This window comes from Microtus oregoni, unplaced genomic scaffold (assembly GCF_018167655.1).
Source record: "Microtus oregoni isolate MIOR12 unplaced genomic scaffold, Mior012 000006F_ref0000085, whole genome shotgun sequence".
Classification (NCBI taxonomy): domain Eukaryota; kingdom Metazoa; phylum Chordata; class Mammalia; order Rodentia; family Cricetidae; genus Microtus; species Microtus oregoni.
In genome coordinates, this window is record NW_024543065.1 from 6462371 (window position 1) to 6486600 (window position 24230).

A 24230-nucleotide genomic window follows, 5' to 3' on the forward strand; every position below is an offset into this window, starting at 1 on the left:
AATTCAGATCGTCTTGGCATGAAGCATAAGGTTAAAAAAATATTATTCAGCTTTTGGGCCTGGAGAGACAGCTCCATGGTTAAGAGCTCTTGTCACTCTTGCAGAGGACGTGATTTCAGTTTTGAGCACCCACAGAGTGTCTCACGGCAATCCACAACTCCGGTTCCAAAGGATCAGATCTCTTTTCTGGCCTTCATAGGCACCAGACACATAAAGGTGCAAAAACACACAGACAGGCAAACACTCACGCACATGACATAAAAAATATCTTTTTAAAATATTCAGTTTTTCCTGAGGGAGAAGATAAAAATACATAACAGACTCTAGGACTTACATATCTTCTCTGTCCAAATCTCATTCCCAAATCTTTCCATCCTTTAGTTGCTAATAGACTACTAAATACTCATGTGTGGAGAGGAACCCTAACATGAGAACCCGTGTAGGGGACCAATGATTCTAAAGACTTCAACAACAATTAATCAACTGATGAAGATACTTGGGTTTTTTTTTTTTGTACTTTCTCCTCTTCAACATGAAACTAAAATTTAAACATATAATCATAACATCTACTTATTTTGGTCATAATAAATTAATTCAGTGTATTAAGTGGTAATAAAATTTTGGTGGACCTTTTCCTACTGGGTATATTATAGACTGTTTTCTTAAGTGCCAAGAATCATGTCTAGAGGGCAGAGACACATCCAGATCACCCATGAAGAAGAGAATGTAATACTCACTTTGGATCTAATAATAATCTAATAATCTAATTGAATGAAGATGCATACTTTCCAACAATGTCAATTATGGCTCCTGTCAAAGATGGTCAATGCAAATAAAGCATGACTGGAGTTTGGTTCTCTTTCCAAGTCTGCAACAAGACTTCACGGGTGCTGAAATAACTCCATCCAATCTCATATTTCACCAAATATAGGCTTCGTGGAAAAGAACTATAAAAATGGTTTCCCCCAAAACATTTATGTGTTTTGGTGCTTACATAAAAAATGTCTTAGTAACAAGGAAAGCTGTACATGAAAATAACACGAGACAAAAAGAAACATGGGTGTGAAACAGACAGGTCCACATGGGCTGTAAATCGCAAAGCTGTGGAAACAGTCAAATGACTGAGCGGCCGCTAAGGTAGCCATGAACTCAGCATCTTATGTCAACTTGACACAAACTGGAGTTATCTGAAAGCAGGGAAGCTCACCTGAGAAAGTGCCTCCATAAGATCCTGCTATAGGGCATCTTCTTAATTAGTGATTGATGGGGCGGCAGCCATTGTAGGCAGGGCCATCTCTGGCCTGTGGTCCTGGGTTCCATAAGAAAGCAGACTGAGCAAGTCAGTAGGAAGCACCCTGCCATGGCCACTGCATCAGTCCATGCTTTCAGGGTTCTGCCCTGTGTGATTTCCTGTCCTGGCTTTCTTTAGTGACAAACTATAATGTGGCAGTGAAAGCCCAATCAAGCCTTTCCTCCCCAAGTTGCATGGTGGTGTTTCATTGCAGCAATAGACACCCTAAGACAAGCGTGATGAATGTTGAACCTTGAAAACAGCAGTGGGTACTGCTTATTCCTCTATAATTTACCCATGTTTCTATTCCTATTTTGAATGCAGAACTATACAAAAATGAAAAATCTTCAGAATTCTACATATACTTACTCATACTTGGTGTTTCTGACTTTGTTTTTGTTTATTTATTTGTTAGTTTTGTTGTTGTTTTTGTCATTGTTGTGGTTTGGGGGTCTTCTTTGTTTGTTTTGTTTTTTTGAGATGGAGTCTGTCTGTCATTTTGGAGCCTGTCTTGAAACTAGCTCTTGCAGACCAGGCTGGCCTCAAACTCATAGAGATCCTCCTGCCTCTGCCTCCCAAGTGTAAAACACATTTATATGGTTTAAATAATATTAGTAAAATGTAAGAAAAAAATATCTTAAATTAGAAAACATTCAACAAACTACTTCTAAAGTTGAACTAGACAACATGGGGAGCAATAGTTTACAAAGCCAGAGTTTTAAACTTAACAGTGCTTTGAGCCAGGCTACTGACATTTTTATTAATTTTTATAGTGTTCTTTTCACAGTCTTCCACCTGCCTATTACTGAAGACCTACCAATTAAATGTGATCTAGCCTAATGTCCCTTCTGAATTCAGTAAAATCCCTAAGCATGACAGCAACTGCTACTCACCTGCTGCCATCTTAGCGGTCTGACCCTTGACGTGGCCTCTCATGGAATTTGAACATATGGTCTAATTTGGTGCTTTGACCATTCCCTTTCCCATGTAAAATCAACTTTCTCGTAGACCCTACCCTACCTCCAAGGACTAGTATAGATTTGACAGTTGCAGAACTTATATCTTGATCTCTGCCGCCAGCTCTGAAAAACCAAGCCTGAGGTAATCGTTGACTGAAAACTCCCGCGGCCCTTTGTTCTCATCTCTATTGTGCTGCACTTTGGTTTTCCGTGGATAAAGAATTGATTTTATCAGCAGGCACAGCAGCTCGGACAGGATGTGCAAGAACCTGACAGTAAATCTTACATCTCCCGCACAACAACGAATGCTTTCGCTGCACACTCTGCAGGCCTCTCCTTCACTATGTGTAGACTCATGCTGACTGACAGGATTATTATTATTATTATCACAAATTTTCACCTCCTCCCCTCCTCCCATTCCCCCTCCCCCTACTCCCCCTCCCCCTCCCTCTCCAGTCCAAAGAGCAGTCAGGGTTCCCTGCCCTATGGGAAGTCCAACGTCATCCCCCCTCTATCCAGGTCTAGAAAGGTGAGCATCCAAACAGACTAGGTTCCCACAAAGCCAGTACATGGAGTAGAATCAATACCCAGTGCCATTGTCCTTGGCTTCTCAGTCAGCCCTCCTTGTCAGCCACATTCAGAGAGTCCGGTTTGGTCACATGCTCCATCATTCCCAGTCCAGCTGGCCTTGGTGAGCTCAAGGAACAAGCTGGGGATATCTTTTTGGACACCTAGGAACCCTTCTAGAGTCCAATCTCTTGCCAACCCTCAAATGGCTCCCTTAATTAAGATATATACATCCCTGCTCCCATATCCACTCCTCCTCCATCCCAACTGTCCCATTCCCCCAAGCTCTCCCCATCCTCCCCTTCTCACTTCTCTCTCCCCATCTCCCCTTACTCCCTGATGGAATTTTAAAAGGAAGTCTACAGCCCCTGTCACAACAGCTAACTAGGTTCTGTCTTGTGTTTCTCCACTAGAATCGCTGTGACAAGAACGGTAACATGAATTTCTGCTTCTGTTTCTAAAGAAGGTCAGTTCTGGGGAAAAAAGGAGAAATAGTGATGGTGATGATAGAGGCCTCTGCCATCGTTTTTATATCTGTCTTCATCATTCACTCCGCCCTTTGCCACTCCCCAAACACTGTGGGGGACTTCCCTTGGGGACCTCTGTATTCTCTACAGCTCCCTCACATTCTCCTCCTGGTCCCTGCACTTCCAAAGACCATTCCTCTGATGTGTTTGCTCATCCAGTGAGGTAACTTTTGGTGAACTTCTGGTGAATATTTATCAAACATGAAGCCATGTTTCATTCATTCACAGGCGCATAGTATGCCTGCTTCCAAGGCTTGACTTGCTGTGTGGGCTTTAAATCACAGCAAAACACACAGTTTTAGGCCTGTATTTTCATGCAACAACTTGATGTATAGTTTGTATAATTTAGTTACCTTAAAAAAAAGATCATATACTGGGCAGTGGTGGCACATGCCTTTAATCCCAGTACTCAAGAGGCAGATGCAGGTGGATCTCCATGAGTTCGAGGCCAGTCTTGTCTACATGTGTGATTACCAGGACAGTCATGGTAGTTATTCAGAACTTTAGTTTCTCAGTGTCTTGAGAAACTAAAATAGAAAAAAAGAAAGAAGAACGGAAGGAAGGAAGGACAAAGAAAATAGCATAGAAAGAGCAATCGCTGTCAATACCGCCTGTCAGGCAGGGGTGTGAGGTATAGAAGAAGACCTGTTGAAGCTCCTCCTTCTCAAGGTCTGAGATGAAAACTAGACGCAGACAGAATGGTTCCCAAAGATGTAATAATGCTTAGAGAAAGGAACAAATAAGTGTGGTAAGCTGTTAAATCCCCAATCAATACATTCTAAACACTTTAAAATCTGTAAAGCGCACAACTAGTGAAGAATTCATTTCCAAAGGATTGTAGAATAATTAAGGACAATCAGGAATTGATTACCTATGATGAAAGAACATTATCATCTATATATTTAGCTTGCTTTCATAGTGGAAATATCCAAGACATTCCATGAACTGTCATGCTTAAAAAAACCAACATCCAAACTGTTCTGATTGCATTTTCCCATAAACTTCTATTTTCTTTTGGTCCTCAGTCTTGCTATCCATAGTTTTATATAGCACAGTTCTTTTCACAAGCACACCACACAAGGTTTATGTACAATGACTCTGTCTCCAGGCATGTTTCTATCTGAGCCCCAGCAGATCAAACACATAGCTACAAGAAATCTAGGATTGCTTCTAAACATTTTTTTGGAAAAAAAAAAAAACACACTTGCTCACAGTTAGCACATGGTGACTAAACCTACTGCTATATTGCCTGGCTTATGGCAAAATTATAAACTCTTGCCTCTAACTTCCTCAAATGTGATTTCTGCTTGTTTCTCTACAGAAGGGTTCCCTATAACACCAGGAGAGCAGGAGAGTATTAACTCATTTTTCTGATGGGCATATAATATGACTTTTAGCTGTTATTTTTAAATAATGTGTATGAAAAATATCAGTGGCATCACATTTCTTTCAGATAGGTCAAAAATATTTTTGTGTGGCTTAGCTAGAGGATTTACTGATCAGTTTTCAAGCAAAGGTGGTGAGAAAGGAAATGTGCCTGTCCGATGCCATCCAGGGCCAAGTACGTAATATATCTTAGTTCTTTTCATCTTTGGAATAACACCAGTTATTACATTCAATACACAAGAAATCTAAGCCTCAAAGAACTTAAGTGTCTTAGATGATCCCCGCAATGTTTGGAGGAAATGAGACTCAACCTAAGTCTATCTTCCTGTAGCCTCATTGTCTTCCCTTTAAATCTTCATGCCTTTCTCCAGGGTGGTCTCTGGCAAATTCTGCCCAAATTTAATCTAAGCTCATCGTTATTTAAAGGTCAAAGCCTGTCTCTGTTCAGGCAGTGAATCCCAGACAAAGCCCATGCGTGTCCAGGGCTAGATGCCTGTTTAACCTGGAGACTCGCTACAATAACAGCCCCTCTGGAGGCTAGCCAACTCTTTAGCCTGCCTGGCATCCTGTGCAGTGACTCAGGTCACACTCCAGCAGCTCAAATCAAACCCTTCTAAACAGGACCTCGAGAATGTCAGCAGCGGCTAAAGTGCTATTGTTCTCGGATGACCTTGTTAGGGGTCCGAGACCACTGACGTTCATTTAAGAAAAAGAAGCAGGAGCAGTGCAAGATGGGAAAGTTATTTGGACAGGCTTCACTGTTTTCAGGATTTAAAAATAAAGGTTTTTTTTAAAAAATTGTTTTTTGTTTGTTTTTATAGCCTTATCAGCTGTCTCTGGGATATAATGTGATGAATGGAAGTACTCCTTCAAATCTTGTTTCTTCCTCTTCTGAAGGAAAATAAAAGCTCAGCCTTCGGTGAAGTTGCCCTCTGAAGGCCAACGGGAAGTGTTTGTTTTGTCTTACATGTAAAATCTGAGGTAGCATCCCAAAGAACTTGATGTCCCCATGAAAAATGAAAAAGATCATGGCAAACAGCTGGCAAGAGCTGATAGCATGTCGCCCTGTGTGCGTTCCTCACAGGCCCCTTGCATTGCTCACTTCAGAAGGAGAAAACATTTCCTGCCTCCCTGCTCAGCAGAGGAAGACAGCTCATCTGGAATGAACTCAGAAGGCCCCGGCAGTTTTCCAAAGGCCTTAAAGCAGAGTTTTCCCAAGGCTTCCCTTCAGCGAGCCCTTGCACTATGGTGTGGAGCGCTTCTGCATCCAAGAAGAAGAGTGAATTGTTGTGAGAAAACAAGTGTTTCTCAAACCGTGAGACCCTTTGGGGCTGAACTTCACTGGGTCACCTACGACCATCAGAAAACATAGATACTTACATGGCAATTTGTCACAGTAACAAAATTACAGTTATGAAGTAGTAAGAAAAATGATTTCATGGTTGGAGGTGGTCACTACAACATGAGGAACTGTATTAAAGGATCACAACTTTAGGAAGGTTGAGAACCACTGCCATAAATGTTCTCTGTAAGGCACTTTTACAACCACTGGAAACATCTTCACCAGTGATGAGGAAAAAAAAGATGTCAGAATTTCTGGTATGTTTCTCTAATCTTCTTCACTCCTATCCAACTATAGTTTTTTTGAAGGCAGACAGTAATTTACTAATTTCCAAATCCTATAGAATTTAATGTAGCCTTTGATTGAATGAACAATAGTAGATAAAATTATTCAAGCATTGGAGATACCAAGGCAATTGGTTCAGAGATGTTTTTGAACATCTCTGGCCCTAAACTCACAATGGAGAATATATGAAATACACAGACAATCCCCCTTTATGGCGCTGTTGGTCCATTCCTTATTCTATGAACCAGAAGCATCAGAGAAATTTTAACAGAGATCATGGATCAGACCCTCCTCCCCTCCACACCAGTGTTCCTTAAAGTTGCCTAATTTGGAGGTAGATGTGCACAATCCAATTCAGAATTACAAGAGGGTGTGATAAATTATGGGGAAAATAAGAGATATTTTTGAAGGACACACAAGGGACATGCTACCAAGACTTCAGAGTGAATGGTATCTTTTAAATGAGAGTTTATAAATTAGCCTAAGAAACAAAAGTGGATTCTGGGTAAAATGGGTATGGCATTCTGGGTAAAATGGGTATGGCATTCAGAAGTAGAGGGGCTATTTCTGAAGCCAGTCAGTGGTGGTTCTTTCATTTAACTGAACCTGCTTGAGGTTCAAAGCAGAAGGAACAGAACTTATCTCTCTGGAGACTGGGTAAGAGAATACCACAGGAAGAAAATATTCTCCTCTAGCTGAGTGGTGGGAAAATTTACTCTTGAAACAAAATTTTGCGGGGGAAAATTTACGAGATCAATTGTGATATTCATTGTTCTTTTGTCTTTTGTTGGTTTGCTTCATTTGTTCATTTGAATGAGTGCCTAAGTGTTTCCTAAGGAAGGGTAAGGAGAGGGAAGTCACAAAATAATGAGGAAAGTAGAAAAGGAAGAAAGTACCCAGGTAAAGAAAAGTAACCACGAAATACATGTCCAATGACACAATCACCAAAGCCCAAAAGGGGCTAGACTCTTGTAGCTCAGGAAAGAAAAGAAGTCAGGGAAAGAACACCCAGGGGCATCCGTTCCCTCCCCAAAAATCCAGCCTTTTTATAAAGTTTTGCTTTCTGGCAGCAAACATGGAGTTACTTTTGTCAGTCTCCAACAAAATCAGCCCATGGCACTTTGACCTAGGCCTGACATAGTCCCTGTTCTGGTCTCTGGATTCTATTTTCTACGTGGAAACACATATCTTTTATCTTTAGTTAGTTTTTATTTCTTCAATGTTTAATATTAGGAGTGACTGAAATAAAAATATTACTGAGTCCTATCATTATTGTCACTATGGAAATGGCTTTAAAAGAAAAGTGGTCAGATGAATATTACTGCCTCCCACTTCTCATCTGATAAATAATTGCCATTGATAAAACAGACAAAGCCAGAAAATCTGCCCAGAATATTCAAGATACAGTTTATTATACAGTATGTCTGTTCTCGGGGAGAACACCTAAGACATAATTGTGTGTACTTCTTGATCTTGTCATATAAGACAAGCACAAAGGCACCAGAACACTGAACCATGCACCCTTGACAAAAGTCCTGCATCCTTCATCACTAGCAATCTTCCTCCAGCAGTCAGTTGAGCCTGTATACATGATATCAACCCTTTCCATCCTGACTGCATCATCATACGACGGCGAACCATGTAAAAGGGATAGGACGTCAGGCCAGTGACAGCAGTGACAGACTGTGCAATCATCCAGATGATGAAGATATGAGTGTTCTTGGGATCTGGAAGTGTCACAGATACCAAAGCAGGCAGCTCAGTAGAAGCTAATGCCCTGGACTGATACTTTAAAGCCTTGGTACAGGCCCCTAAGGCCATCAGATTTGTAGATCTTAACCAGGCAGTCACCAAGGGCTTTGAATTCCTTTTCAGCTCCAGCTTTGCCCACATCAGCTGCTAAACCGTACGGGCAAAATTAAGAAGGTACCCAAAGGACACACAGCATCTATCATGTTGAAAGGAAAGGAAAAGGCAGATAAGCATAGGACAGGACTGGGGTGACAACCAGCTTTGACTCTTGGGCTCGAGGGGAAATGTGATCTTTTGCTTTTACTGTCAGGGCACAAACAGACACACACACATGCAAGCACGCATGCATGGACACACGCGCACACACGTGCACACCTACACATTTTGTAGATCCTTAAGCAACTATATCAAAATTCCCTCAAATTACATAATCTCTTAATTCCTGGGGAGAGGGCCAATATTTGATCTTCCAAAGCTATTGGTCATTATTCTAAATTTGTACCTAGCTTTCTTGGCCTATTCCATTAAAGTCAGTCACTTGCAACTTTCCCCATCCCAAACCCTGAAAACTGACTGATATTGAACACACTTAAAACTTTGTTCCCATGAAAAGGGGAAAGCTCTGGAGGTGTGGAGGAATAATTTGAGCTTTGTGCACCAGGCTGCAATGGAAAAAGGAACTGAGTCAATTCCAAAACTGACTTGAAAACATTCTGTCCACTTACTTACCTGATAAGGCAAGAAAGGATCACATGTTTTTTCTGGGAACTGATGGCAATTTAAACTTTTTTTCAGACTGTCCTATAATTGCCTCCCAGTTTTCATAAATTCTGAAACATGTTTTTGTTATTTATAACCTATTTCCCCCCACTATTCATAAACCAGTAGGGAACAAAACAGTCCTTACAAATGAGTGAAAACTCAAGTACAGTAGCCACTTGTTTGACTCAATATTTTGATTTGATTTAAAAATCAATAATTTATTTTAACTAAATGACAGACATTTTGTTCCTATGTACAAAGAACTCAGAAATTCCCCCTTCCCTCCCACACCCCTTTTGGTCCCAAAGATAATGGCTGCATTGACAAGACTATTCCCAGTTCCTGTCAAGGGTCATTTCGGAAAGACAGTTCAGGAAAAGCCTCACACTATTATTTTAATTTAAAACATTTGAAAATAAATAAGTAGCTGTTGGCCTCAAGGGTCCTCTTGTTTTTGCAAATGGAATCCTTGGGAGGAGGTGGTTTATGCCGGCAAAGCATCAACTAGGTCAGATTAAGAAGGACCAAGGAGAAAATCTCAAACCTAAAGTCTAAGTCTTCTGGAACTCCGAGCTAGATGGCAGTTCTGGTATCATTTGGTTTATCTTCCTCAAATGTCTACAGTGTATGTAAAGTTCCTTACACTGACAGTGGTTGTGTCTGCAATTGTTGGTGCACACCACACAGATCTGGATGATGACTTCCTCTTGGGTGGAGTGGCACCATGGTAGAGTGGCCATGGCAAGTGCTTTTGAACCACACTTGACTTTGAATTCTAACTCTGACATAGACAGTGGCTTGATCTTCCTGAATTGTTTCCTTATTGATATTGTAAATGCCATGCCTCTTGTTGTCAGTGTTAAATAATGCTACAACAGAGGGGTACACATACAGCAGGTCTACTAAAAATACATTCCAGTTCCCACAGCACACTTCATCCCTATACCTAATATTTTCATTCACTGGATTAATTAAATCCAACCAATATTGTCTGCATACGTGACAAGCTATCACTTTGCAAGACCCATTAAGTACACTAACTTTTGAGAAGATATGTCCCTTCTTACCTCCTTCTCCTAAGAGCCTGGGAGTGCAAATTTACACCCTCCACACACACTTGTGGGTCATTCACTATGGCACTAGGTAGTTATGTGTAAACAGAGCCAGGCACTATCAGTTGGAGCACAGCTTTGTCTAGAGCAGTGGTTTTCAACCCTCCTAATGCTGCAACCCTTAAATACAGTTCCTCATGTTTTGGTGACCCCTCCCAACCATAAAATTATTTCATTACTACTTCATAGCTGTAATTTTGTTACTGTTGTGAAACCCTAATGTAAATCTCTGATATGCAGAATATCTGACTGGCCACCCCTGTGGTCTAGAGCTTCCCAGTGCCCAGACAACTAAGTGTTATGTTTTGTGCTTTAACCGCCAATGAAAAAGCCACAAAGCCATTTTCAGTATTGCAGTTTTCCAGAGAGCAGGATAAACAGAAAGAAGCCCTGATCTGGTGTGTAGTCCCAAACTCACTGCAACATTCTTCTGAGGCCAAAGACTGTACAAGACACACAACAGGAAGCTGATAATAATGAGATCAAAGAAAAGAAGTACCTCAGTGTTACAGCAGAATTTCCAAATTTCAAAGACCATTTTAGGCTCATTATATAGACTATTCATCTTCTAGACTCTGTATATGAAAAATATAAATTCCTTCATATTATGTGACAGACTTCATGATAATCCAGGGAAAGCTACAAATTAAAATAAAAGTAAGAAAATTTAAATAATTCAACCTATGTAGCCCTTAAATGCAGTACACTAATCTACTGTTAAATTGGGGATTATAGCAGGACTTTTAGGTTCCAATACCTTCAAATATGTGCATCTTCTTGTGTTGTCACATAATTACCTTTATTTATTAACTTTGAGTTTTCATACTCTACTAAGAAATTTGTAGGAAGAGTTCCTACACACACACACACACACACACACACACACACACACACACACACACAACTTACTGGTACTTCTACAGCAGAACACTATAAACAGGTAGATGTGTCCTGTTTTATGAGGCAGGGCAACCAAGTTAATGATGTCAAGTCCTTCCTTGCTCTTTCATGCAATGCTGGTGAAGACTTGAAATGGAAATCCTGAGATCATAGGTGAAACATTTTACAAGGTGGAAACACTGTGAGGTAAAAGTTTCATGTGTCTCAATGAAGAAATGTTTCACCATGGTTCATATTTTCCGTTTGAAATATTTTGGTCTCGATTTCTCTAAGGTTCTACTCTAGATGCTAAAAAGTTGTGTCTATCAGAAAGCTACTTTATTTTTTCATCCCTTTCCATTTCACTATTGGAACAGAGATTTTTATAGAAGAGGCATATCAAAGGATTTCAAAAGTACTGATGCTTCTGAGGCTGGCCTTGAACTCTGTGGCACGGTGCAAATCTTAAGTAAATTAACACATGTCAAACCTACTTAAGAGAGAACTAAAATATATTCAACAGCTCAGAGGTCATTAAACCAGGCACTATATTCACCAATGGAAGTTTGGCTCAGGTCACAGTCATTGTTATAAAGAACAAGGACCAAAGATTCAGTCTCCCCTAGAAATGACAGAGATCGCCGAAAAACAAAGTCAAGAATGTTGAGAAGGAAAGGAACATAGATCTCTAGGTATCATGATTTCCTGTGCTAAAAATAATTGGAGAGAAAGATAATTTGTCTGACAGTTTAAAGTTGTCAGACTACCTGCAAAAAAAAAAAAAAAATTAGATGAGTGCCTCCAAGTATTAGAGCTGCTTTAGAAATTCAATCTTGGTGCACTCTTCCAAAACATAAGAGGGAGAGTTTCATTTGTTGGTCTATTTAAAGACTGTCGTGGTCTCTTATTTCACAAGGAAACACTCAACTTTTTTTCATATGTTTAACCAATTTTGTTTAATTCGTAAATTTACATGAAGCAATGGGACCTGGATTCAGCTGGACAGCTCTGTCAGAGAAAGAATTACTCAGGTACTTGCAGGAAGTTCCTGGGTTGGCCAAATATGAAGAACAACTTCTCTTCAAGAGATGCCCACAGCCTAAGTTTGAGAACCAGCAAACACGCTACCTTACATGTCAGGAGGAAGGAAGATTGGAGTTGGAGTTATGGTGTACATTGTCTTATTTTAAAAATAAGATCACCATAAATTATTGGAGTGATCCAATGTAATCTTAAAGGTCCATAGAATGTAAAGGGGTACAGAAGAAAAGCTCGGGGAAGGTTATACCAGAAGGATTCCCAGTCCTGCTACTGTTTTAAAGAGAAGTGGTTGCAGACAGTCTATAGAAGCTAGCAAAGGTTCAGAAAAGGATTCTCCTCCAGGCCTCCCAAAACAAACATTGACTTTGATCCATGAGATCTGTACTGAACTTTTTTGATGAAAAAGTGGTATTGGGTTAAATTATAAATTTGTTATAGTCTATTATAGCAAAATATAAGACCTATACATCTCATTTTCATAATTTTTAATAGCTAGGTTTACAAGTTTGAACAAGGAAGACCAGCAAGATCACTTAGTAGGTAAAGGCACTTGCCACCACACCTTATAAACTGAGTTTACTCCCCAAGACTTACATGGTAGAAGGTGATGCCTAAGCCTGTAAGTGGTCCTCTGGCTCTCATATACATGACACAAGACATTAGTACCCACCCAATACACATAAAAATAAATGAATATAATAAAATTACTTATAGTATAAAGGTTATCAAGTTATCTGAAACAGCATTGCTACAGAGTAATATGACAGTGACCACAAATATTATATAGTATACACATTCACACACATGCATATTCACATCTATATCTATATAAATCTCAACATTAATAAAAGTCAAAAAAGCCCACTATAGCTGCACAAGCCTGTAACACTAACACTCAGGAGGCCAAGATAGAAAGATCAAGAGGTCGTGGTCAACTGGGCAACATTTCAAGATTCTATTCTCCATCCTACAAAGATGAATACGTAAAATAAAATCCAAAAGGGAATACATTTTAAGCATCCATTTTTTTTGGTTCAATAAATCCAAGTATTTGTGTTGTACTATTTAAATGGAAAAATATTAGTGAGAAATTTTACAACCATTTTTCACTAAAATGTTTGCTGTAAGTTTCATGCTTAGAATATCTCAGTCTCTAGAGGCTCTTTCAGAGTGTTGAGTAGTCAGAGTGGGTAGTGGTTAGCTTATATCAAAAGATTTTCCGGAAAGCCCTGGTACAATTGTAAGATGATAGCATCCTGTCCATAATGCCCCTTATCTAGTTTCCCTCCATTGAGGAAACCACCTACTTTCCTGCTTTTCCCTTCACAGCCCACATGAAAATCCATTCTGATTTTCTCCCAGCACTGGAGTTCCCAAAGTGGCACTTAGCAGAGCCTGCGGCATCATTTCCTCTGAGCCTCAGACTCCTTTTTGTTACCTCCCTTTCAAGTCAGCATTGAGTCTTTGTACACTTCAAATGCAACAACATGTTAAAGCATTGTGCAATGCTCAGTTTGGTAAAGACATCCTTTAAAACATTTGCTTTAAAAGCTAAAATTCTTTTGCTTTTGAAAGTCATGTATGCCAGGGGAAAGGAGTGTTCCATATTTAAAACAAGTTGTTTATAGATTTCCAAACACTGGTTGTTAACGGTATATGTTCTGTCTGAGAATGAATGAGGTGTGCAAAAAGACAGGGGAAAATTGAGACAGAGTGTGAGAAATTCCTTTCAATTCCTATCATCTTCTTTTTTTTGGAGGGGGGGGGTGGAGACATGGTTTCTCTGTAGCTTTGGAGCCTATCCTGGAACTGACTCTTGTAGACATGGTTGGCCTCAAACTCACAGAGATCTACCTGCCTCTGCCTCCCATGTGCTGGGATTAAAAGTATGTGCCACCACCACCCGGCTCTAGCATCATCTCCTTAAGCATGATAAAAAAGATTTAAAAAATAATATTTTGAGCTGGGCGGTGGTGGTGCACACCTTTAATCCCAGCACTAGGGAGGCAGAGGCAGGCGGATCTCTGTGAGTTTGAGGCCAGCCTGGTCTACAAGAGCTAGTTTCAGGACACGAACCAAAAAGCTACGGAGAAACCCTGTCTCGAAAAATCAAATAATAATAATATTTTGAATTTCTAATAAAGATAATGGATGGGTAGTTTTATTCTGAGAACCTTGAGTGAAAACCATATTTTGACTAAGTTGTATATTTCGTTTATATCTTCTTTTAAAGCCAAGAAGTATCGTGATTTCCTGAAGTTGGGCGGACTACAGTCAAAACTAAACATGGAAATGAAAATCAGTATAAAAGGAAAAATTCCAGGGTAATTGATTGATGTTGTAAGGCCTGATAGTTTTTCCTATCATGGCAGACAAATGTAAATACAGTTACCTGATACCATGATAGCTCATACTCACTTAGTGAATCACTGCCTTCCCAAAGGAACAAAAATATACAATTATTAGCTTCCCAGAAACTGGATATAATGTTGGCAAATCCGATAAAATGTTACTTTGTAAGGGTGTTACTTGATATTTCAAATACAGAAGCAATTGTAAACATTGTCTTTGGCCTTCCGTCCATAAGGCTGGGTATCACCTAAGCTTCTGGCAAATTAAGTGAGAAACAGCAATGGTTGGGGTTGTGGAGTGGGTCATGGGCCACTTGGGTGCCTGGTCAGACCCTGTAATATTGAAATTACTTGCTCTATGGGTCTCTGAAGACTGCTACAATGAAGTACCACAGACCTTAAAATGACAGAAATGTACTGCCTTGGGTCTTTAGGCTTGGAAACTCAATACCATGGCTTGAAATAAGACTATGTTTCCTATAAAGCCTACAGGGGAGAGTTTTTTGCTTGTTCCTGGCTTCTAGATGCTTATGGTGACATAACCTTAGTGTGTCTTTTTTGCACCTCCAGTGGCTTTCTCCTCTTGCTTCTGCATCTACAAATGGCCATCTTCTTATAAGGACTTTAGCTGCATGGAATGAGAAACCATTCAATACTCAACATCTTTATTGAATGTTGCCTCTACCTGATGAAGTACATCTACAAGAACCTTATTTCCACATTCATTCTGGGGGTTCAGATTTTACATTTCTGGTAGCACTGGTAGCAGGGGTTAGTAGGAGGATTGAATAAAATAGTTATGAGCAAGGTGGTACAGTGGTTAGAGAAATGGATTCTTAATTTTTATTATCCTTGATGAAGCCAGATATATATAAATCCTGCCTTCACTCCTGAGCTGTGATAAAAGCTCCTTCTCTCCCTGTCTCCGTTTTGTTTCTGTCTAATGGACATAACAGTAAGTTACCTTAGGAGATCTATGGCAAGGGAGTGAAATTCCTAAGCAATACCTACCCACATTAGAGCTCTAAGTCTGGGAATTATCTATTTTACCATAAATAAAAATGTATTATCTCATATAAAATTATTTATTTCACTATTAAAAATGAGAGACCAAAAATTCTCTTATTTTAGAGCCTACACATTAAGACTAGTTTTAATGGGTTATATCACTCAGATGGGGGGAAATTAGGTCACAGTATTCTTTTGAAAATATGTTTGTTAGGTAGTTTTTGGGTTTTTTTATCCTAATGGCTCTTTCTTTTCAAATATGAAGCCTTGTTTCTCACAGAGACAGAGTGTGCTGTCTTTCTAGCTATTTCGTTGTTTGTTGTTATTGTTGTTGTTATTTTCACTCTTTATGGTATCGTTCTTTTTCTTTCAAACCTGACTCTTGCCATGTTGTTTAAGAAATACAAACAGAAATGTGTGGAGACATCTTGTCACGCCTATTCTATGACCAGAGTTGTCACTTGTCTCGTGGCTACAACAAAATAACTGGCAGGAATAGCCTTAAAGAGGAGGGCTTTGTTTGGGCTCATGGTTGGGGACAAGTTCCATTGTAGCAAAGAGGGTAAGGGAACTGGAGCATGAGGCAGTTGGTGGTCACAGAAAAGGAGCAGAGAGCGTGGAGTGGTGGTGATGAGCTTGTCTCTCCTCTTTGCTTGGCCCGAGATGCATCCTTGGAATGGTATGTCCATCCTTAGCCTGCCTACATCAACTGACTATAGATAACTCCTCAAAGACATGCCTACAGGTGTGCCTTCTAGGTGTTTCTAGATCCCATAAAAGTGACAATCAACATAAAAACTCTGGTGTCTTTCAAAAGCGTTAAGCAATATATTGACCTGGTTATTTCATTTATTTTTAAATATTCTAAGTATATGAATCAAATGAAAGATTTTGCTATGATGATTTTTAAGTATCATAATCATGTCCATAATAAACTAGGAAACATTATTTTGACAGAAAGTTTTTAAAAATCGTGATAGATTAATACGATCAAGTATGTACTTAAACTCCAAAAATAGCATGCAAGGTGATCTTTGGCAATAAAATAAAAGCATCATTAGCAGGTAACATGCAGAGAAAAAAACTACAACTACGGAGTATTCTACAACCTAATGCAGTGATCCAAATGCTCTACATGTGGTGTGCAGTACGGTAGTACTACCCATCAATGACAAACACCCAAAGTGAAATAAGGGCCACCAGAGGAGCTTAATTTTAAAAGGCATTTCATTTTTCACTAGTTAAGATCATCCTATGTGGCTCATGGCTTCCATAAAGAACAGTGAAGTTCTGCAGTATCTCCTATTATTCCTCTGTCCCTTCTTTCTTCTCAGGCCTCCCTCTGCCCTTGTCACCCCTCAGAACTCATGTCACGTGTAATAGCCCTTCTTCTGTTCTTTTATTCTCTACTCGCTGTGATCTGCTCTCAGGATATAGCCAACCTAATGAGTGACCCCTTCATTACGTGGTGAGGTCTACGGTGCTGTGGGTTTGAATACTCCTCATCCAAAATGCTTGGCAGCAGAAATCTTTGGGACTTCACGCATTTCTCAGATTTGGGGATATTTACATATATATAATGAAGATATCTTGAGTTAAGGCTCGATGCAAAACTTAAGATTGACTTAGTTTCGTGTGAAACTTATTCACATAGCTTAAGGATAATTTCTAGTATATCTGTATTTCCACAGTGGCCTGCCACGTGAGAGGAGATGTGAAATTTCCCAATTGTGGCATGACATTGTTGTTTAAAATGTTTTAGATTCTGAAACACTTCAAGATTTGTGTGTGTGTGTGTGTGTGTTATACAAATGTGTGTACATGTGTTGTTACACAAAGGCCAGAAGACATCAAGTGTCCTGTTCTATAACTACCTTATTCCTTTGAGAGTGGGTCTCTCACTGAACCTGGAGCCGAGCTGGTGGCCAGAAATCCCCAAATGACACTCTGCCTCCCTACAGTGCTGGGGTTCAAGATATGCATGTGACTACTCCAGGCCTTCTATATGGGTTTGGGGATCAAAATGAGGTCCTTATACTTGCTGGGCAAGAGCTTTGGTGAACTGTGCCATCTCTCCAGTCTCCAAATGTATGTTTTTCCAGGTTAGGAATGTTTAACTAGTACTCATTCATAAGTATTAGGAATTTTGTCGGTGGAGTTTTTCCATGTCTCTCGGAAGCCACTCCCAAATAACCAGACAGAGATTTATTATTAATTATAAATGCTCAGCCAATAGCTTAGGCTTGTCTCTAGCCAACTCTTACAACTAAATTAACCCATCTCTATTCATCTCTGTGCTGCCCTGAGGCTCGTTTACCTCATTTATGAACTTCCTTATTGCTGCTTCCACATCTGGTTCAAGACTCCACAGACTCCACCTTTCTTCTTCCCAGCATTCTCTCTGCTCCAAAAGTCCTGCCTAGCAGCTGACCAATCAGCTTTTTATTAACAATGAAAGCAACACATTTTCTAAGTGTATAGAAGGATTGTTCCACAGCAGCATTTTACCAAAATTTGAGGTATTATTAAAGTTTCATTAGAATTTTAATATGTTGATGTGACCATGAGAGCACCGAATTAAACAGTTTTTGTACCAGGCTATAGGAGACCTTCCATACACACATCTGCCAACACTGAGGATTGCTTTGAGCACAAGCCCTTTAAGTGAGGCCAGTGAAGTACTATAAACTGCAGCATTGGGCTAAGGGTCTTAACTGGTTCCAGTACTTCTACTGTTGATTCTTGAGGAATTTTGATAGGATGACACACTGTTTGACTTCTGCCTCCCAAGTTGAATATCTTTATTCCTTTTTTTCTGTAAGTGCTCCACATAAAATTCCCGAAGCCTAGCCAATGGGAGACAGAGAGCGCCTTTTCTATCCAGGACTTCTAATGAAAAAAGTTTTAAGTCCTTCACTACTAAGGGCAATACACACAGATTTGCCAAAAGACTGCAACGTGGTCATCTTTACAAGATGCTGCTTGGCTAGCTCATCGTTTTTCAACACTAAATGCCAGTCCTTATGCCGAGAAAGTTCTCTCGTAGCCATATTTTATTCGGAGAACTTTTTATAATAAAAGAGTGTTGGACCGGGTCAAGCTGAATTACTTCCAGGTCATTAGCTGCTGCTAACAGCAACTAGCATTGAGCTTTGCACAGTCAATAGTTTAATGAGTGTTTGCTGAGTTAAACATACCCGGAAACAACAAACCCTAAAAACCTAGAATCACATATCAAGACACATTCTTTGAATAAATTACCCTTCGATATTTATTTTTGAAAGAGTTGGCTTTCCCTCCCCACCTTCCACACAAGCCATAGAATTCATAAAATAATATAAATAATCAGCTACAATAAATAAAATTTAAATTTGGAAAAGACCGACCCTGACACCTGGTGCTGTTAGTAAATATAGTTGTCTAAGAACATTCCTGAACTTTAACTGGCTTCTTCAAAGGGAAGACTGGGAACACAAAACCCCTGTCTGAGACCTTCTGTATGGGAGATCTGTTGCCTCCTTAGCAGCCCAGGCCAAATATAAAAGGTTCCTCGACAGCTTGATATTGAATTTGAAGATCACAGAGAGTCCTCTAATTAGCTCACTTGATCTATGCTTTTGAAGTCTATCAACAGAAGAGAAACATTCTGCAGAGGAGCCCTGTGGTTCCAGCAGAGGTCTATATTTTCCCTCCTGAGTACATCTGTGGTATTTCTTGCCAGGTCTGAAGGCCCCAGGTATGCTGTTTTCCTTTCGGGCATCTTAATTGGACTTTGCTGATGAAAAAAAAAAAAGTCTACAAGGAACACGCAGTACAAAATAATATTTGTCTCTGATGTGGTAGAAATAGAAAATTACACAAACAATTTGGGAATTATAGGTTCATCCCCACTGGGGTGAAGAGTATGGACCGTTTCTCACCCTCAATTATCCACTGGTTCCCAGCTGTGCAGGAGCCAAATACTTGGTTTCTGTGCATGTTTCTCTGACTTTTCCTGCCCAGGACTGAGCGCTCAAGAATGCCAGCTGGGAACAACACTGGCCAGGTTTGTGGTGAATACCTTTGAGGGCAATATTATATGTTTACATGTAACTCATAATTAATCGCTAAACTTCCTTTTCGAAAATAAAAACATATTTCAGGGTATATTTTACTGTCTGGGGGGCAAGAAATGACAGGAAAAGAAGGGAAGGGAGGCAAGCAAATGTGTGTGTTGGGGGGGTGATTGAAAACATTTGACTTGGCTTGAAATAAAAGTACATATTTCACACATATTTTTAAAACAACCCCAGAAGACAGCTTGACTTCGAACACACTGAACAGGAAGGTATTTACCGTTGGAATGCTTGCTGAGCCCTTCCAAAACACACATTCTTAATACCCCCAGGCTATCAAAAAAGAGTGGGGGTGAAAATATTTAATTTATATGCTCAATCGTGCTTCCCGCTTCAATCCCCCAGCCCCATGCACACACTGCCAACTGTGTTTTTCAAACGTCCTGAAAAAGGATAGGAAATGGTTTCATCCCCCTGACCCCCTTTGTTGACCCAGCTGTACATTTTACCTCAATTTATAGCTCACCTGGCTTGAAGACCAAAGGAGGAAGAAAAGGTAAAGATGGATGTTAAACACTCGTGGTGGCTGTGGCTAGCAAAGAATCTGGGTGGAGGAATGTTGGCTGTGGTGTGTATATCAAGGGCACAAGGGCGTGGAGCAGGCCTTGCCTTAGCCTTCAAAATGTGTGCATTCAGTAGCAGGTATTCAAAACAGGTCCTAGGGGGCCTCGCAAGGAAAAGAGTTTTCTCAGTATCAGATGAGGGGCTGAAAACACCTGAATCTTATAAAATTTCCAAAGAACACTGCTAGTTCTTTCAAGAGGAACTTTAAAGCATTTTGAGGGGGAGGGATAAAAAAAGACTGAAATAATTTAGATTCTAATCCAAGCAAAAGTTTCCCTCCACACACACTTTAACTATACTGGAGTGCTTCATAACTTGTTTTGATATGCAAGATATATCTTCCAGACGAATTGAGTTCCAGGTGGGGGTGCTTTCCATAGCATATCTGCTTCCTCCCTGGTATATTTTAATTTCTGGAGAATGCTGAGTCAATGAGCAATAAACCATTTGAAAGAGAATCTGAAGCCAAATGGAAATCCAGCAGGTTTGAAGTTCAGATTTTAAAACTCTTGAATCCAATCTAATGTTGCCAGAAAGTTGACCACACCCTCTGGAAATCCATCTCAAGAAAGGCTTTGTAATTGAGTGGTTTGTTTTAAATACCGAAGGATAAAATCTGTAAAGACCTCGACTCCAATAAGTATTTCACCATTGTGCCTCCAGCTACAAAGCTGTAGTTCAAGTTTCCTTCCACAGCAGAACAACACCCCAGCACAAGACTATCCTCGGGCATTCTCTCTCTGCCAACAAGGGCTTTAAAGTCCTTTAATGTCTGGGAAACTAGTCCACATTAATCTTAACACAGGACAATATGCCACTTTGACTGTGCTGTGCAAGCACCCCACGTGCTCAGGGATATGGTGCCTGTGTCTTTTGTCAAACTAGCTCTCAGAGATTAGGAATGAGAAATGGGATAACATCAATTTTTACATTTTAGTTTGAAAAGTCTTCAAATGCTGCTCAGACATAGTTGGACCATGTTGATGCTGGGCAATCTTGCAGGAGTCCACATTATTAATTTTTATCCTTATAACACACAATCACTAGAGATTCTTTTAAGAGAGGTCAAGAGAAAGGAGATTGCTGATATGGTTTAGGATTCAGTTGAGGAAATCATAAGCTCTGCAGCGCATTCCCAGCTTCACACTGGCCACCTGCAATTATGATTAAGACTGTTGCTTGTCTGGTTCTTTTCAGCAGTGAGATAAATATGGCGTCATGATCCAACATCCCAGCCTAATGTGATGCTGGCACCATCTTCTTTTACTTCCACTGCCTTCAAATAAATGAACAAGACAAATGAATTATTCTATAAACCATAAAGAAATGATTGTTACAAAATGTACAGGAACAATTCCCTGTCTAAGTTTATGTCTCCTAATACTATAGCATTGCAGTATTGGATCCAGCCACTTGTGCGTTATGTCACCCAGTGTGCTTATAAAGAATTAAGTGTCAGTGGATAAACATGTAGTCTTTTCTAATTTCTATTATATAGCTGCCCCAATTTTGGTCAACCTCAAGGTAGTATGTTGAACATTGATATGAAATGAACCCAGCACGTACCTCAAACCAACCTACCACAGTCCCAGCAGCATGTAAAGAGGGATATCCCTCCATCTCAAGTGTACCTTCACTGTTGAAGATTTGTGTTCTATACTGAGTGAGGATCAAGCCAAAGAAGCCTGAGGCCTGAAACCCGAGGCCCTGGGATCGACTGATATGGTTTAGGATTCAGCTGAGGAAATCATAAGCTCTGCAGCGCATTCCCAGCTTCACACTGGCCACCTGCAATTATGATTAAGACTGTTGCTTGTCTGGCTCTTTTCAGCAGTGAGATAAATATGGCGTCATGATCCAACATCCCAGCCTAATGTGATGCTGGCACCATCTTCTTTTACTTCCACTGCCTTCAAATAAATGAACCTATCTGCCCTTCCTCTTCCTGTTCCTCCTTCTGGATCTCCTCTGCCCAGACTTCACACAGCAAAGTGTGTGTCTCCCTGGGCTGGCTTCATAAACCCTGATGCCTTCTTTCCTTTTAGTGTTTGTGTTTTTCCCTCCAGCTCCTCTTTCTCTAAGCCTAACCCCTATCCAGTAAGGACTCATACTACACCTCACTCAGACTGTGACTGCCACAGATGGCCTCCCCAGTTCTGTCCCCAGCTCTCATCCTCTTCCACGCCCCTCTCACCTAAGGTCATCAGTTACTCATTCACGTTGGGCATTTTTGTTATACTCCATGCATTTTGTTGAGGTAAAAATCTCTTTACCGGGATAGAAAAATCTATAGCTTGTCCTTTTTCCATTTCCTCTTTTTTCTAAGCTTAGAGCCCTTTGCCTTACTGCAGTATATGCTGGTAGAAAATAGCAGGCTCTTTACCTAAAATGTTTACTTCTGATATTTTTAAATATGAAGATCACTTTAAAGCTAAGAAAGTACTCAAGCTCTTCCATACACAAGCAAACGTCTAATGTCCTTACCATTGGATAACTAAAACTACCCTATTTTGGAGAATTGTTGATATGATTTGTATTTTTTGGATCACAGCCTCTTGCACATCTGAAACTGACTCTATGCATGGCTGAATTAGTGGCATGTGTGACAGCTAGTTTGTTGTCAGTACATATAAGGACAGAGTATGGTCAGCTATGGTTATTGGATGTTGGTCTTATTCCAAACAGTTAGCTCATAGCCACTAAGTGATCTTCATTCAACCAGACCCTTACAACACAGCAATGGGAGGGATTGCTCTGAAGCCCACATTTGATCAGTCTGTAGATATAAATTGACTTAAGCTGTCTACTATTTCCCCACCAATAAAAATAGAATGCCAACTTGATTGCCTAAGACTTCAAAGGCCTGTATGGGCTAACCCCTACATGACTTGTTGGCTCTTCTTCTGGCCCTAAGATGTTCTAGACTCCAGAAGATTCCTTGTTCTCTTCCACCAGCAAGTGACTAACCTTTTATCAGTCATTACTCTTAATTTTATATAACTCTGCTTCAAAGAGTCCTTCTGTAATAAGTAGGTTTAAACAGTCATCCAGGTACTTTGTTTAATTTACTCTATTTTTTCCACATAGCAATTGTATGCTTTCATATATTTATATATTTAATTTTAATATTTTAATTAGTTTAATTTTAATATAAATAATAAAATAAATATTATTTAAAATAATAAGTACAATACTATATGTGATATAATAATAAGTATGTGATCTTTTTGATTTTAATTTTACAGGGGATTACAGTTAAGAGTTTGAATCTCAGAAGAGACTTGGAACTTTATGTTTTTAATAAGTTTGAGACTGTTATAGACTATGGGAACTTTTGAAGTTGGATTGAGTGTATTTTGGCATTATGATATGGCTACAAGTTTTTGGAGGCCAGGGAGTGAAATGTGGTGGTTTGGAAGAAAAGGACCCCCAAAAGAAGTGACACTAACGGAAAGTATGAATTTACTGTAGTGGGTGTGGCTTTATCGGAGGAAGTCTGTCACTGTGGAGGTGGGCTTTGAGGTCTCATATATACTCAAATAATGACCAGGGAGATAGAAAATTCCCTCTTACCTGCAAGACATAGAACTCTCAGCTCCTCTCCAGCACCATCTGCCTGCTTGCGGCTGCATTCCATTTCTGGAAACTAAACCTCTGAAACTATAAGCCACCCAATTAAATAATTTCCTTTATAAGAGCTACTGTGGTCATGGTGTCTCTTCACAGCAATAGAAACCCTATCTAAGACAGAGAAAGCATGCATAAATATATAAATAATATTGATTTAAATAGTAAAATAAGTAAGTATAATTAATTACATAATAATTAATAAATTAAAATATAACTTATTTTCTTTGTATATTTTAGGTATTTTTTTATTTATTTATGTACTTTTTAATATATTTATATTTTATATATGCACTTATATATATGACCTCATGAAAGCATAAACATTTATCCTATCTTTTTCATCATTGGATGCTTATAGCACCTGATTTGCAAAATACTTAAACTTTAGTCTCTATAGAAACAAAGCAATGATGTATGTGCTGTTGTTTGTTCCTTTCAACACATGTTTGAAATTAATTCCATCTATAGCACACTACATTAAATGGTATTTCCTCTGAAACCTAACAAATCATTATCCCCACCCGACAATTTGAAACCCATAAGAATAGTTTCTACACTGCAAAGTCTGCCTGGTGGTTTCTATGGCCAGTTACTATTTCCCCACTATTAATGGTCACATACTCTACCTTCTGAGGCTCGAGTCCTGACGCCAGCAGGAT

The 24230-nt window shown here is 39.6% G+C and overlaps 1 pseudogene; it reads right to left on the reverse strand.

Annotated features, from left to right (window-relative positions):
- Positions 1-5382: 5382 nt before the first annotated feature.
- LOC121449269 lies at positions 5383-23578 on the reverse strand (annotated as a pseudogene).
- Positions 23579-24230: the final 652 nt, after the last annotated feature.